This window comes from Rhinatrema bivittatum, chromosome 2 (assembly GCF_901001135.1).
Source record: "Rhinatrema bivittatum chromosome 2, aRhiBiv1.1, whole genome shotgun sequence".
Taxonomy (NCBI): Eukaryota; Metazoa; Chordata; class Amphibia; order Gymnophiona; family Rhinatrematidae; genus Rhinatrema; species Rhinatrema bivittatum.
In genome coordinates, this window is record NC_042616.1 from 294,024,469 (window position 1) to 294,039,007 (window position 14,539).

The window sequence follows — 14,539 nt, forward strand, 5'->3', positions numbered from 1 at the left end:
CCTACTCAACGGTCACAACCTCGCCAGAGACCTGCTAGGCCTCAGCAGCCTCCGCCTGCGGCGTCCACTTCTGGATTTTGAAATCCAACCAGAGAGCAGGAGCCATTCCCAAAATCCTTGTCCACAATTACCTGTAGGAGGCCGCATATCTCATTACCATCAAATTTGGACCTCCATCACGACAGACCAATGGGTACTCTCAATTACAACTCAAGGGTATTGCTTGGATTTCCTCACTGTACCAAACGAAAATCCTCCTATCCCATCTTGGACAGTGTCTCATCACTCCACAATTCTACAAGCAGAATTATCCACCCTTCTGACTGCCAGGGCCATAGAAAGAGTTCCCAGGCCTCAGTGGGGCAGAGGATTCTACTCCCGATATTTCCTCATTCCAAAGAAAACCGGGGGCCTACGTCCTATCCTGGATCTCAGAAATCTCAACAAATTTCTCAAAAAAGAAAAATTCAGGATGGTGTCATTAGGCACCATGCTACCTCTTCTTCAAAAAGGAGATTGGCTCTGCTCTCTGGATCTTCAAGACGCTTATGCTCACATTCCCATCTTTCCTCCTCATCGACAGTACCTGCGATTTCTGGTGGAAGGTCAACACTTCCAATACCGAGTACTGCCTTTCGGCCTAGCCTCAGCACTTCGAGTGTTCACAAAGTGTCTTGCAGTAGTGGTGGCACATCTTCACAAGCAAAGAGTACATGTATTTCCTTACTTGGACGATTGGCTCATCAGCAGTCAAACACAAAGCGGAGCTCTCACTTCTCTCCATCTCACAATACAGTTGCTTCACTCCTTGGGGTTTCTCATCAATTACGAAAAATCCCATCTCACACCATCTCACCAATTGCAGTTCATAGGTGCAGATCTCAACACCATCACAGCAAAAGCCTTTCTTCCAAGAGACCGTGCTCAAGCGCTCGTTCTCCTAGCGCACTCTGTTCGCAATCAGTCTCGAGTTACAGCTCATCAGTGCCTCACCCTACTCGGACACATGGCCTCAACGGTTCATGTCACTCCCATGGCCAGGCTCACCATGCGGCTCATGCAATGGACACTCAAATCTCAATGGATTCAAGCCATTCAACCATTGTCCACTCCCATTCATATCACACAAGATCTAAGATCATCTCTTCTCTGGTGGACATCCACAATCAACTTGCTCAAAGGTCTGCCTTTCCAGCAACCAGTTCCACAAGTGACTTTAACTACAGATGCGTCCACCTTAGGGTGGGGAGCGCACATTGCTCACCTGAAGACACAAGGCACATGGACAAAGCAAGAAGCCTCCTTTCAAATAAATTTTCTGGAACTTCGAGCTATACGCTATGCTCTACATGCGTTCAAAGACTGCCTTTCACACAAAACTGTTCTGATCCAAACGGACAACACAGTAGCCATGTGGTACATCAACAAGCAGGGAGGCACAGGCTCGTACCTCCTTTGTCAAGAAGCAGCTCAGATTTGGGACTGGGCCCTAGCACACTCAATTCTTCTACGGGCCACCTACCTAGCAGGCATCCACAAAACAGTAGCGGATCGCCTCAGTCGTCACTTCCAACCACACGAGTGGTCTCTGAACCCATCGCTAGCAACCAAGATATTTCAGCGTTGGGGTCAACCAACAATAGATCTCTTTGCATCCCACCTGAACTACAAAGTGAACAATTACTGCTCCCTCCTCTGGCAGTCCAACAGCCTACCAAGGGACGCCTTTGCTCGCCATTGGAATTCAGGCCTGTTATACGCGTATCCTCCGATACCACTCATAACCAAAACACTAGTGAAGCTACAACAGGACAAGGGGACAATGATACTCATAGCCCCATATTGGCCTCGACAAGTATGGTTTCCCACACTGCTAGATCTCTCAGTCAGGGATCCAATTCGTCTGGGAGTAGCTCCCAATCTGATAACTCAGGAACAGGGCCAGTTGCGCCATCCCAACCTTCAATCCCTGTCCCTGACAGCATGGATGTTGAAAGCTTGATCTTACAACCTCTCAACCTTCTAACCACTATATCTCAAGTACTTATAGCTTCACGAAAACCTTCCACTAGAAAGAATTATTCCTACAAATGGAAAAGGTTTACATTGTGGTGCATTCAGAAAGATTTAGATCCTTTCACCTGCCCCACTACCTCGCTACTAGAGTACCTTTACCATTTCTCAGACTCTGGTCTTAAGACGTCATCTGTAAGGGTACACTTAAGTGCAATCTCAGCTTACCATAACAAACTGGGAGATGCACCTATTTCTACACAGCCTCTCGTCAGTAAATTCATGAGAGGCCTCACTCACATTAAACCTCCACTTCATTCCCCAAGCATTCAATGGGACCTGAACGTAGTATTAACTAGGCTTATGCGTTCTCCATTTGAACCCATAAATACCTGTGACCTTAAATACCTTACTTGGAAAACGGTATTTCTCATAGCCATTACATCAGCTAGGAGAGTCAGCGAACTATAAGCACTAGTCACATACGAACCTTTTACAAAGTTCCTACATGACAGGGTAGTCCTCCGTACACATCCAAAATTCCTTCCTAAGGTTGTTACGGAATTTCACTTGAACCAATCAATAGTTTTACCAACATTTTTTCCTAGGCCTCATTCCCATCAAGGTGAAAGAGCCTTACACACTTTGGACTGTAAGCGTGCGTTATCCTTCTATTTAAACCGCACAACAGCCCAAAGGAAATCCAGCCAGCTGTTTGTATCCTATGATCCAAACAAACCAGGTAAAGCAATGGGTAAGCATACACTGTCAAACTGGCTAGCAGATTACATACAATTTTGTTATGAAAAAGCAGGCCTTACTCTTCAAAGGCGAGTAAAAGCACACTCAGTCAGAGCGATGTCAACCTCAGTAGCACACCTTCGCTCTGTACCTATTCTGGACATTTGTAAAGCAGCAACTTGGAGTTCTCTTCACACCTTTGCAGCTCACTACTGTCTAGACAAAGAAGGAAGACAAGATTCAGCCTATGGACAATCCGTCTTAAAGAACTTGTTTCCAGTATAATCCCAACTCCTTCTACATCCAACCTGCTGTGATTTCGGCTGATTCATTTCAACAACAATACTTCACTGTTGCTCACCTCAAAATGACTCAGCCTCTAGCTTGCTAATCACCCATATGTGAGGACTAGCATCCTGCTTGTCCTGGGATAAAGCAAAATTGCTTACCTTGTAATAGGTGTTATCCCAGGACAGCAGGATGTAGTCCTCACGTAACCCACCCGCCACCCCGCGGAGTTGGGTCCGATACGTTTTATTATTTTATTTTTGGCTAATGCTATTGCTACAAACCAAGACTAAAGGGAGACCCCTGTGGCAGGGAATATCATAGCATGCTGGGCATGCTCAGTAGGCACTCCGGTGCCAGTCAAAAGTTTCATAGAAACTTTTACAGAAGTTTTCCGTACATAGGGCTCCATTACCGATGTCACCCATATGTGAGGACTACATCCTGCTGTCCTGGGATAACACCTATTACAAGGTAAGCAATTTTGCTTTTTATTCACCATTCCCTTCCTAATAATTCCTGAAATTGTTTGCTTTGTAACTGCCACAGCACACTGAGCCAATGATTTCAATGTATTATCCACTATGATACCTAGTTCTTTTTCCTGGGTGGTAGCTCATAATATGGAACCTAACATCATGTAACTACAGCATAGGTTATTGTTCCCTATGTGCATCACCTTGCACTTGTTCATATTATATTTCATCTGCCATTTGGATACCCAATCTTCCAGTCTCGCAAGGTCCTCCTGGAATTTATCGCAATCCGCTTGTGATTTAACTATCCTGAAAAAATTTGTATCATCTGCAAATTTGATTACCTCACTCATCTTATTCCTTTCCAGATCATTTATAAATATATTGAAAAGCACAGGTCCAAGTACAGATCCCTGAGGCATTCCATTGTATACCTTTTTCCACTGAGAAAATTGACCATTTATTCCTACTGTTTCCTGTCTTTTAACCAGTTTGTAATCCATAAAAGGACATGGCTGCTTATCCCATGACTTTAGTTTTCTTAGAAGCCTTTCCTGAGGGACTTTGTCAAACGCCTTCTGAAAATCCAAATATACTACATCTACCGGTTCAACTTTATCCACATGTTTATTAACCCATTCAAAAAAATGAAGCAGATTTGTGAGGCAAGACTTCTCTTGGGTAAATCCATGCTCTGTACCATTAAACCATGTCTTTCTATATGTTCTGTGATTTTGATCTTTAGAATAGGTTCCACTATTTTTCCTAGCACTGAAGTCAGGCTCACCGTTCTGTAGTTTCTCGGATTGCCCCTGGAGCCCTTTTTAAATATTGGGGTTACATTAGCCACCCTCCAGTCAATGGGTACAATGGATGATTTTAATGATAGGTATCAAATTTTTACTAATAGGTCTGAAATTTCATTTTTGAGTTCCTTCAGAACCTTGGGGTGTATATCATCTGGTCCAGGTGATTTACTACTCTTCAGTTTGTCAGTCAGGCCTACCACATCTTCTAGGTTCCCCGTGATTTGATTCAGTCCATCTGAATCATTACCCATGAAAGTCTCTCCGGTACGGGTATCTCCCCAACATCCTCTTCAGTAAACACCAAAGCAAAGAAATCGTTTAATCTTTCCTCGATGGCCTTATCTTCTTTAAGTACCCCTTTAACCCCTCGATCATCTAACGGTCCAACTGACTCCCTCACAGGCTTTCTACTTCGTATATATTTTAAAAAGTTTTTACTGTGAGTTTTTGCTTCTACGGCCAACTTCTTTTCAAATTCTCTCTTAGCCTGTCTTATCAATATCTTACATTTAACTTGCCAATGCTTATGCCTTATCCTATTTTCTTCAGTTGGATCCTTCTTCCAATTTTTGAATGAAGATCTTTTGGCTAAAATAGCTTCTTTCACCTCACCTTTTAACCATGCCTGTAATCTGTTTGCCTTCCTTCCACCTTTCTTAATGTGTGTAATACATCTGGACTGTGCTTCTAGGATGGTCATTTTTAACAATGACCATGCCTCTTGCATACGTTTTACCTTTGCAGCTGCTCTTTTCCGGTTTTTTTCTAACTTATTTTCTCATTTTCTCAAAGTTTCCCTTTTGAAAGTTTAGCATGAGAACTGTGGATTTGCTTACTGTCCCCCCTGCCAGTCATTAATTCAAATTTGATCATATGATCACTATTGCCAAGTGGCCCTACCACCGTTATCTCTCACCAAATCCTGTGCTCCACTGAGAATTAGATGTAAAATTGCTCCCTCTCTCGTCTGTTCCTGAACCAGTTGCTCCATAAAGCTATCATTTATTCCATCCAGTGACTCTCTAGCATGTCCCGATGATACATTTACCCAGTCAATATTGGGGTAATTGAAATCTACAAAGTCAATAGTGCAAGTAAGAGAGTAAAGTCCCATTCACTAATATCCGAATTTTATTAAACAGAAGTTCGTGCTTTATAAATCATTCATATAATACGGCAACTCCATACGGATAACAGCAGAAAATTTAAAGTCCCCCGACACGGTCCCGTGTTTCGCGGAGGCTGCATCGGGAGGGACCAGAGAACCGTGTTATTCACATCTGCAATACAATATACAGTAGTAAGGAATGGAACAAGCACTGCACTCTCTTACTTGCACTATTGACTTTGTGGATTTGCTTATGTGCAAGGTTGCTTCTGTATATTTTCGGTAATTGAAATCTCCCATTATTACCACACTACCAATTTGGTTAGCTTTCCTAATTTCTCTTAGCATTTCACTGTCCGTCTCACCATCTTGGCCACTATCCTGTTCCCCAACTCGCAAGGGATTTGTAACCATAAAGATTTGATTGTGCATTTAGTCTCATGCAAGATGTTTATCTTGTTGGACTCTATGCCATCCCGGATATAAAGCACCACACCGCCTCCCGGTTGCTCCTCTCTGTCATTGCGATATAATTTGTACCCCAGTATAGCACTGTCTCATTGGTTATCCTCCTTCCACCATGTCTGAGATGCCAATTAAGTCTGTCATCATTCACTGCTATACATTCTAATTCTCCCATCTTACTACTTAGACTTCTGGCATAAGCATACAAACATTTCAAAGTTTGTTTTTTGTTTGTATTTTCATTCTGCTTTTTAATTGATAGGGATAAGTTAGAATATTTTTTAGCTCAGGCGAGTTTTTAGTTACAGGCATTTGGACTACTTTTCTTATTATTGGAACCTCACTGTTGGGATGCCCTAATTCTAATGTGTCATTAGTATCCTTTGAAGATACCTCCCTCTGAACTGTGCGTTGCTGAGCGACTGTCGGCTTTCCCCTTTGTTCTAGTTTAAAAGCTGCTCTATCTATTTTTTAAAGGTTAGCACCAGCAATCCAGTTCCACACTGGTTAAGGTGGAGCCCATCCCTTCGGAGGAGTCTTCTCCTTCCCCAAAAGGTTCCCCAGTTCCTTACAAAACTGAATCCCTCTTCCTTGTACCATTGTCTCATCCATGCATTGAGACTCCGGAGCTCTGCCTCTGGGGACCTGCGCGTGGAACAGGGAGCATTTCAGAGAATGCTACCCTGGAGGTTCTGGATTTAAGCTTTCTACCTATGAGCCTAAATTTGGCTTCCAGAACCTCCCTTCTACATTTTCCTATGTTGTTGGTGCCCACATGTACCACGACAGCTGGCTCCTCCCCACCACTGTCTAAAATCCTATCTAGGTGACGCATGAGGTCCGCCACCTTCGCACCAGGTAGGCATGTTACCAGGCAATCCTCATGCCCAACAGCCACCTGGCTGTCTACATTCCTAATAATCGAATCACCAACTATGACAGCCGAACTAACCCTTCCCTCCTGGGCAGTAGGCCTTGGAGAGACATCCTCAGTGCGAAAGGGCAATGCACCACCTGGAGAGCAGGTCCTTGCTACAGGATCCTTTCCTTCTGCACCAGATTGATGCTCTCTGATCATGAGACCTTCTTCCTCCAAGGCAGCACCAGGGCTGCCACTCTGAAGTTGGGACTTGGCTACTATGTCCCTGAAGGTCTCATCTATATGCCTCTCTGTCTGCCTCAGCTCCTCTCGGTATGCCACTCTAGCCTTCAGAGAGCGGACTCATTCTCTGAGAGACAGGAGCTTTTTGCATCGCATGCACATGTACAATTGCTCACCAGCAGGTAAAAAAATCATACATGTGACACTCAATGCAAAAGACTGGGAAGCCCCCCTCTTGCTGCTGGACTGCTGCCTTCATCTCAAATTTGTTCAGTTCCTAGTTAAGTTTTAGGTTGCTATGGGAGTAGGAATGTGTCTAATTAGCGTCCTTTAAATATATTAGTGAATTCACTATATGTCTAGTAGTGGCCTACAGGGGAATGATCAAACTCTCAGTAAGGTGTGGGGAATTCATGAAGCTAAAAGGCTTTTTTTTTTTTTTTTTTAGTGTGAAAGTGGCACCTGCCTATAAATTAAATTATCTAGGGGTGGGTGGGTGAGGGATGGGAGGGTTGGGAAAAACAAACAGTCTAACTTGCAATGACCTTGCTCGCTTCTTTCAAACTAAGATTACCTCCCTCACAGCTAATTACGGCACCAACTCACAAATTCTAATTTCCTCCCCCCTAACCCGCCCTCCTCCCTTGCATCTTTAGAGGCTTCTTCTTCACTTGAAATAGAAAACATCCTAAAAAAAAATGAAGCCCTCATCACACCCCGCCGAAACTATACCTCTCAAATTGCTCCTTGCCATCCCAAAAACAATAGCCAAACCCCTCTCTGACATCATCAATTGTTCCCTTGAACAAGGCATCGTTCCCAATACTCTGAAACAAGCAATTGTTAAACCTATCCTTAAAAAACCCAACCTTGACTCCTCCGTCTTTTCCAACTTCAGACCTATCTCAAATCTGCCCTTTATTTCCAAAGTACTAGAAAGACTAGTAAACGCGCGCTTCACGGATTATCTTGATCACCATAAAATTCTCTCCCCCTCACAATTCGGTTTTCGAAAACACTTAAGCACGGAACTGACAGTGGCAAATCTTATCTCCTTGCTATGTTAGACATTTCTGCAGCCTTTGACACTGTCAATCATAACATCCTAACCAACCTCTTTATCAATATCGGGATTACTGGAACCGCTCTCGCATGGCTGCAATCATACCTGCAAAATAGACACTATTCAGTATCCCTTGGCAATCATGAATCCGACCCTATCAAACTAGACTGTGGTGTTCCTCAAGGCTCATCACTTTCTTCTATATTGTTCAACATATACATGCTCCCCCTAGCTAACCTCCCCACCAGTCTGGGATTTGACCACTTCATCTACGCGGATGACGTTCAAATTCTCATCCCTGTAACTCAATCTCCTCAGAAAGCCCTCCAAACCTGGGATTCCTGTCTGTCCTCCATTAACCAACTCCTTACTGACATGCACCTCGCTCTAAACCCCCAAAAAACCGAGCTCATCATCATCTCCGCCCCCCCCCCCATTCCTCCCTCACCATCCCTCCCTCTACCCTCCCCCCCCCCATTATCTTCTCACTTCATACTCGTAACCTCAGAACCATTATTGACAGTCATCTCTCGTTTAAACCATTCATAAACTCTATACTCAAAGATTGCTACTTTAAACTGCACACTGTAAAAATAACTCAGACCCCTATTACATGGTTCTGATTTCCGTACTGTACTCCAAGCTTTTATATTCTCTAAATTGGACTAATGCAACGCTTTGTTCCTTGGTCTCACCAACACGATCATCAAACCCCTTCAACTTCTGCAGAATGCTGCAGCCCGTATCCTAATGAATACCAAAAAGAGAGACCACATTACACCTACTCTGAAAGACCTACATTGGCTCCCTATCACCTCACGAATACAATACAAAGTCCTCTCCCTCATCCACAAAGCTATTATAAATGATAATACACACTGGCTCAATCCCCCTCTCCGACCTCATGTCTCAGCTAGACCAATTCGAACTGTCCTTCAAGGAACTTTACACTCACCCTCCCTGAAACTCATCAGACTTTCCTCTACTTCTAAAAGAGCTCTTACCCTCGCTGGCCCTTCCCTCTCACACCAAAGTTTAAAAATAAATTTAAAACATGGCTATTTCTACAGGCCCTTCAACTAAAGACCTCAATGCCACAAAGCTCTCATTAGTCTTTCAATTGCTCCCCTCCAGCTCCCAATGAAGTGCCCCTCCCTGTCCGGCCTCAGTGGTGCACTCATTACTCCTCTATCCTACCCCAGTTTTTCCCCAGTTTTTGAATGCCTGTCAAGTCAACTTCTGTCCTGTGCACCCCTTTCCTACTGCTCCGATTTGCAAATAAATCCTCGCTGTGTAAACACTCGTCTAGCCAATGTGTACTGTCAAATATTTATTACCATCCTCCCCGCTCAAATGCCCTTGCTCTTAGATCTCATGTTAATTGTTCATTGTTTATTTATGATCTTCCTTGTTTAATTCCTTAACCAAAGTTTCTTTTAATGTTCACCTGTTATTTTATTAACTTATATTATTAACTGTTCTCTGTTCCATGTAAAAGATATGCTTCTTTTTGGCTTGTCCTTTTTTGTTACATGTAAACCGGTACGATGTGTAAACGGATACCGGTATATAAAAATGTTTAAAAAAATAAATAAGTAAACTTCTGTTTATTCGCTGCCTTACTGACTATTAAAAGCACAAACACACTAAATAATATTCCCCAATAGTTAACTTCACCCCAATACTTCTTAAAGAAAATTTCCCAAGCAAAACTTACTGATTCCTTTCAGCTGCCAGCAAGGGGATCCTTTCCTCTCAGTGCTCCCATATGGATGATTCTTCCAAGTTATGAAAAATGTTTTTCTGGCTAAAATAGCCACTTTCACCTCACCTTTTAACCATCCCGGTTTTTGCTTTGCCTTCCTTCCACCTTTCTTAATATGTGGAATACATCTGGACTGCGCTTCTAATGTGGTATTTTTAAACAATGTCCATGCCTCTTGTTCACTTCTAACCTTTGTAGCTGCATCTTCCAGTTTTTTTCTAACTATTTTCCTCAGTCTCACAGGACAAGCAGGATGGAAGTCCTTACATATGGGTGACATCATCAGGATGGAGCACAATCACAGAACACTTTCGTCAAAGTTTCTAGAACTTTGACTGGCACCTACTGGGCATGCCCTGCATGGCACTAATCCTGCATCCAGCAGGGGTCCCCCTTCAGTCTCTTTTTTTCCACGCAGCAGTAGCCACGCGGGTTAAGGAGCTCTCTAGAGATTCCTGACAGGAATTTTCCTCACGGAACTTATTTCTAAAATTTCAAAAACTTCTACCCCATAGGGGTCCCCCTATCGATTCCGTAGTCCGCGGTTGTAAGGTAAGGCTTTACCCTCATTTGCGGTCTATTCCCATCGAGGTTTCCCTTCGGGGCCTACTGGCCATCAACCGCACCGTGGCTAAATTTTTGTCGAAGCCATAGTGTCGGGTTTTCGTCGGTGCCCGAATTGTCCTTGGACAATGTCCATCACAAACCCGCATAGGGTCTGTGTGTTGTTTTTGGGGTTGGACCATGACGTTTTAACTTGCACCAAATGTGCCCAAATGACACTGTAAGGTCCGCTCAGAGAAGATGGAGTTTCTTTTTCAGGCAAAGCCACCGACTCCATCGAGCGCTTCAACGTCGTCTGAGCCAGTTCCATTGACCTCTCGCCAGCAGCTAGACACCGGTGCTGTCCACCCGGCACCAACTACTCCGAAGACATCGACGTCTTCCTCTTCAGCTCCAGAGAAGGCTGAGGAGAACATCGTGAAAAGCGTTGACACTGTCATCGGAAGGCTCAGTCCGCTGAACCAGGCAAGCCCTCGGCATTGGCGTCGACAGAGCCACCGACAAAGAAATCCAGTCCAGAGAAGGCCCCATCCTCCTCTGCGACTGGATCACGAGGCGTTCCCCCACCTTCATCAATGCAGGGAACCGCGCCTCCACTTTTACTGGTGGACCCTCCGGCTACGCCAGTGCTGCCTCCTACTCCGGAGCTGGGGTTCCATGCCCCAGGCTTCCGCGAGGAATTGGATCGGATGATCCAAGAGGCCATCGAAAAGGCACTGCAGGGTTTCCAGCCTCCGTGGACGGTGGCATCGATGCCAGCTCCAGTTGCCGACCCAATTCCTACGGCGCTTGTACCGCTACTCGGCAGGCTGGATGCGTTGATCGGTGCCTTTCCACCGGTGGTACCGAGGATACCGGTATGTCCAACGCCTTCTACCCTGATTCCCTTGTCATCGGATGATGAGGAAGCATCGAGGCCAGAACCTATGCTTGGACCGTCTGGGATCTTGCCACCGACTCGCCCATCGATGTCACCGATACCATTGATACCACATCGTCCTCAATCGGTGCCGCCATCGGTGCCTCCATTGATGCGTAAGGGTGCTATTTCTAAAGGATCAGGCACCTCTGTGCCTGTTTGCCCTGCCCTTGCAGTGTACATCATTACCTTGTTCCTGCCTTGTTGTCCTTGCCTTCCCAGTCTGCTTCTATAGGGCTGATCTTCGTTGATGACTTAGGGTCGAGTGCACAGAGGCAGTCTTTCTTGTCTTCTGCTTGCCTTGATCATGTGCCCAGACTTTGACCTTGCCTGATTGCTGCCAGCCCTGTCCCTGGCCTTCTTTGTCCTATGCCAAGAAAATCCTGTGGGCGTAACCCAAGAGGGAGGTGGCTGGCCAAATGGAAGACCTTGTCCTGCTCTGCTATGATGCCCTTTACTGCTTCTGTAGGAGGAATCCTTAGACCCAGCCATTCAACCCATGACATAGAAGAGCCGTTCCATCCCCTTTATCATTTTGGTTACCTTTTCCAAAGCAATTATATCTTTTTTGAAATGCGTTGACCAGAACTGCACACAGTACTCTAGGTGCATCCTTCCCATGGAGTGGTATAGGGGCATAATGACATTTGCTGTCCATTCCTTTCCTAATAATTCCTTATATTCTGTTTGCTTTTTTGACTGCCACCATACACTGACCTGAGGATTTCAAAGTATTGTCCACTATGATGCTCGGGTCCTTTTCCTGGGAGGTAACTCTAATGTGGAACCTAACATTATGTAACTACAGTGTGGGTTACTTTTCCCCATGCGCATCCCTTTGTACTTGTCCACTTAAAATTTCATGTGCCATTTGAATGCCTAGTTTTCCAGTCTCGCAAGGTCGTCCTGCAATTTTTCACAATACAGTCGTGATTTAACAGCTCAGAATAATTTGGCTATTTCAGTTCTGCCCTGGAATACCTCCAAAATGCATACGATTTAACCAGATAAAATTTATCTGGATAATGGCCTTTTCAGATAAATGGCACCGATATTCTTTTCTGGATCCGTTTCTACTTATTCAGATAACCTTGTTTGAAAATCAAACTCCTTGTTTATTAACCCCTTTTATTGGATGGCAACCCTTAGCTAGGTAGTCCAGTCTTTGCAGATTGTTGCTTCTGCTTACCATCAGAGAATGGGTAATTGCTTACCTGCAATTATTGTCTGATAGAATATTCTGGATCCCTAGCAGAGCTGAAATCTTGCTGGTAATTTGCTGGATGACTTGCAATGAATTAGGGACTTGAGAGAATGTTTAGTGTTAATTCTTTTAGATTTTTCAGCAGCGTTTTATCTTACCAGTAATTGCTGCAGCAGATAGCAACTCTTGGCTTTCATAGAGCATACGAAAACGGTTGTCTTCTTTTTGGCTGAGTGCTTTCAGTAGGTTGCCTTGGGTGACTCCAGCTCTGTGGAGTTCCCTCTGTTGTGGAGTCCCCCAGGTCTTGCTTGCTGTTAGCATTTAATGTTTTTCTTAGACCTGATGATGTACAAGCTATAAGTACCCCTTGTGTTGATGTAGAAAATGCAGTGGCTAATGTCAATTCCTGTCTTACTGAGATAAGGATTGGTCAGTGGAAAATAAACTACTGTTAAACCTGGCTAAATCTGAGGTCATTCTTACAGGTACCCTGTCCGTTTGCTGAGATTAAACTTTCTTTTCCAGGTTCAGCTCTCTCACTTCATCATGGGATTCGAAAACTGGAGGGGGTTCTGGATGAAGGACTGAGTTTAGAATCAAGTATAGTTAAAACATTAAAAATGCATTCTTTCAGCTACGAAACAAAATTAGAATGGTTTGTTACTTTAGTCATAGCATCTTTGATTAAGGCACTTGCAATGGCCTTTACATGGGGGTTACCCAGTAATATTTTAGGACATTTGCAAATGGTCCAAAATGCGGCAGTTCACCTATTCACTGGAAGCAAAACAAGAGAGAAGTCCAGTTTTGAAAGAGCTGCATTGGCTTCCTTGTGACTTGATGGTCTAAATTCAAGCTGCTCTGCCCAGTTTTTAAGTGTTTGGATGGATCGGGACCATTTTACCATTGTGATAAGCTGATTTCTTACATTCCTGGAGGAGGTCCTTCTAGCTGTTTCTTCTCTTAAGGTAGCTAATCTAGCTGTAGCACAAAATAGAGCATTTTCATACATCAGCCTTTCATTTTGGATTAAGCTCCGTAGAGAGCTCTGTTCTACAAAATAATTATTTGCATTCAGAAAGCAGATAAAGGCATGTTTCTTTATGTACCACTCCAAATACTATAAAATTCTGCCGCAAGAATACTTACAGGCAAAAGGATAAGGGATCACATTACTGAAACACTAGCTGAATTACACTAGGTACCCATAGAACAAAGAGTACAATATAAAGCATTATGCACAATGAATAAATTAATTCATGATGAAAAAGCGGAGTGGCTTAACACAGCACTGCGTGTACATGTGCCACATAGAAATCTGAGATCGGCTAACAAAGCACTTCTAACTGTTCCTTCTGTTAAGACAGCAAGACTCACCCATGTCAGAGAGCGAGCACTATCACTGTCGGGTTCCATACTATGGAACACAATGCCTCTTGAGATAAGATTACAGAGAAATTTCAAACTACCGGTATTCAAAGGAAGTTTAAAAACCTGGCTGTTCAAACAGGCTTTTTGTAGAGAGAAGGGAGAAAAGGAAAGTATATAAAGCAGGCAACAAAACATCAGCACTCAGCTCTTAGATCCAATGTGCTAATTGTTTGGTTTTTTTTTTGTACTCACTGATACTTTCTTGTTTTTATCTAAGGTTATTACATGTAAATAAACTATGATACATGTATTAAAAGGACAAGACATATATCACTCAGCAAATAGGCTCTATATTGGAATTTTCTGTAACAGGAACCCTATTGGCACTTTTGTATAATGTATTATCCTTGTTCTATTGTTTAACATTAATATTTGTGCCTTATTGTAAACCATTGTGATGGTATATAACTTGACGGTATAGAAAAGATTTTAAATACATAAATAAATCTGAGTCCTATTGCTTTTTATCTGTTATTTCTGGGGTCATGAGAAGATGAATGACATCCTAATGATAGTAAAGTTTTCTTTTATTTGTCTCTTATTTCTGTTTTTATTTTATTTACTATTTGCTTCTTTAAGACTTAATATATT

At 43.4% G+C, this 14,539-nt stretch overlaps 1 protein-coding gene across 20 annotated transcripts in view; it reads left to right on the forward strand.

Annotated features, from left to right (window-relative positions):
* The window catches only part of CLASP2 (cytoplasmic linker associated protein 2), a 963,528-nt gene that overhangs the window by 515,095 nt on the left and 433,894 nt on the right, over window positions 1–14,539 (forward strand). The window lies entirely within an intron of this gene.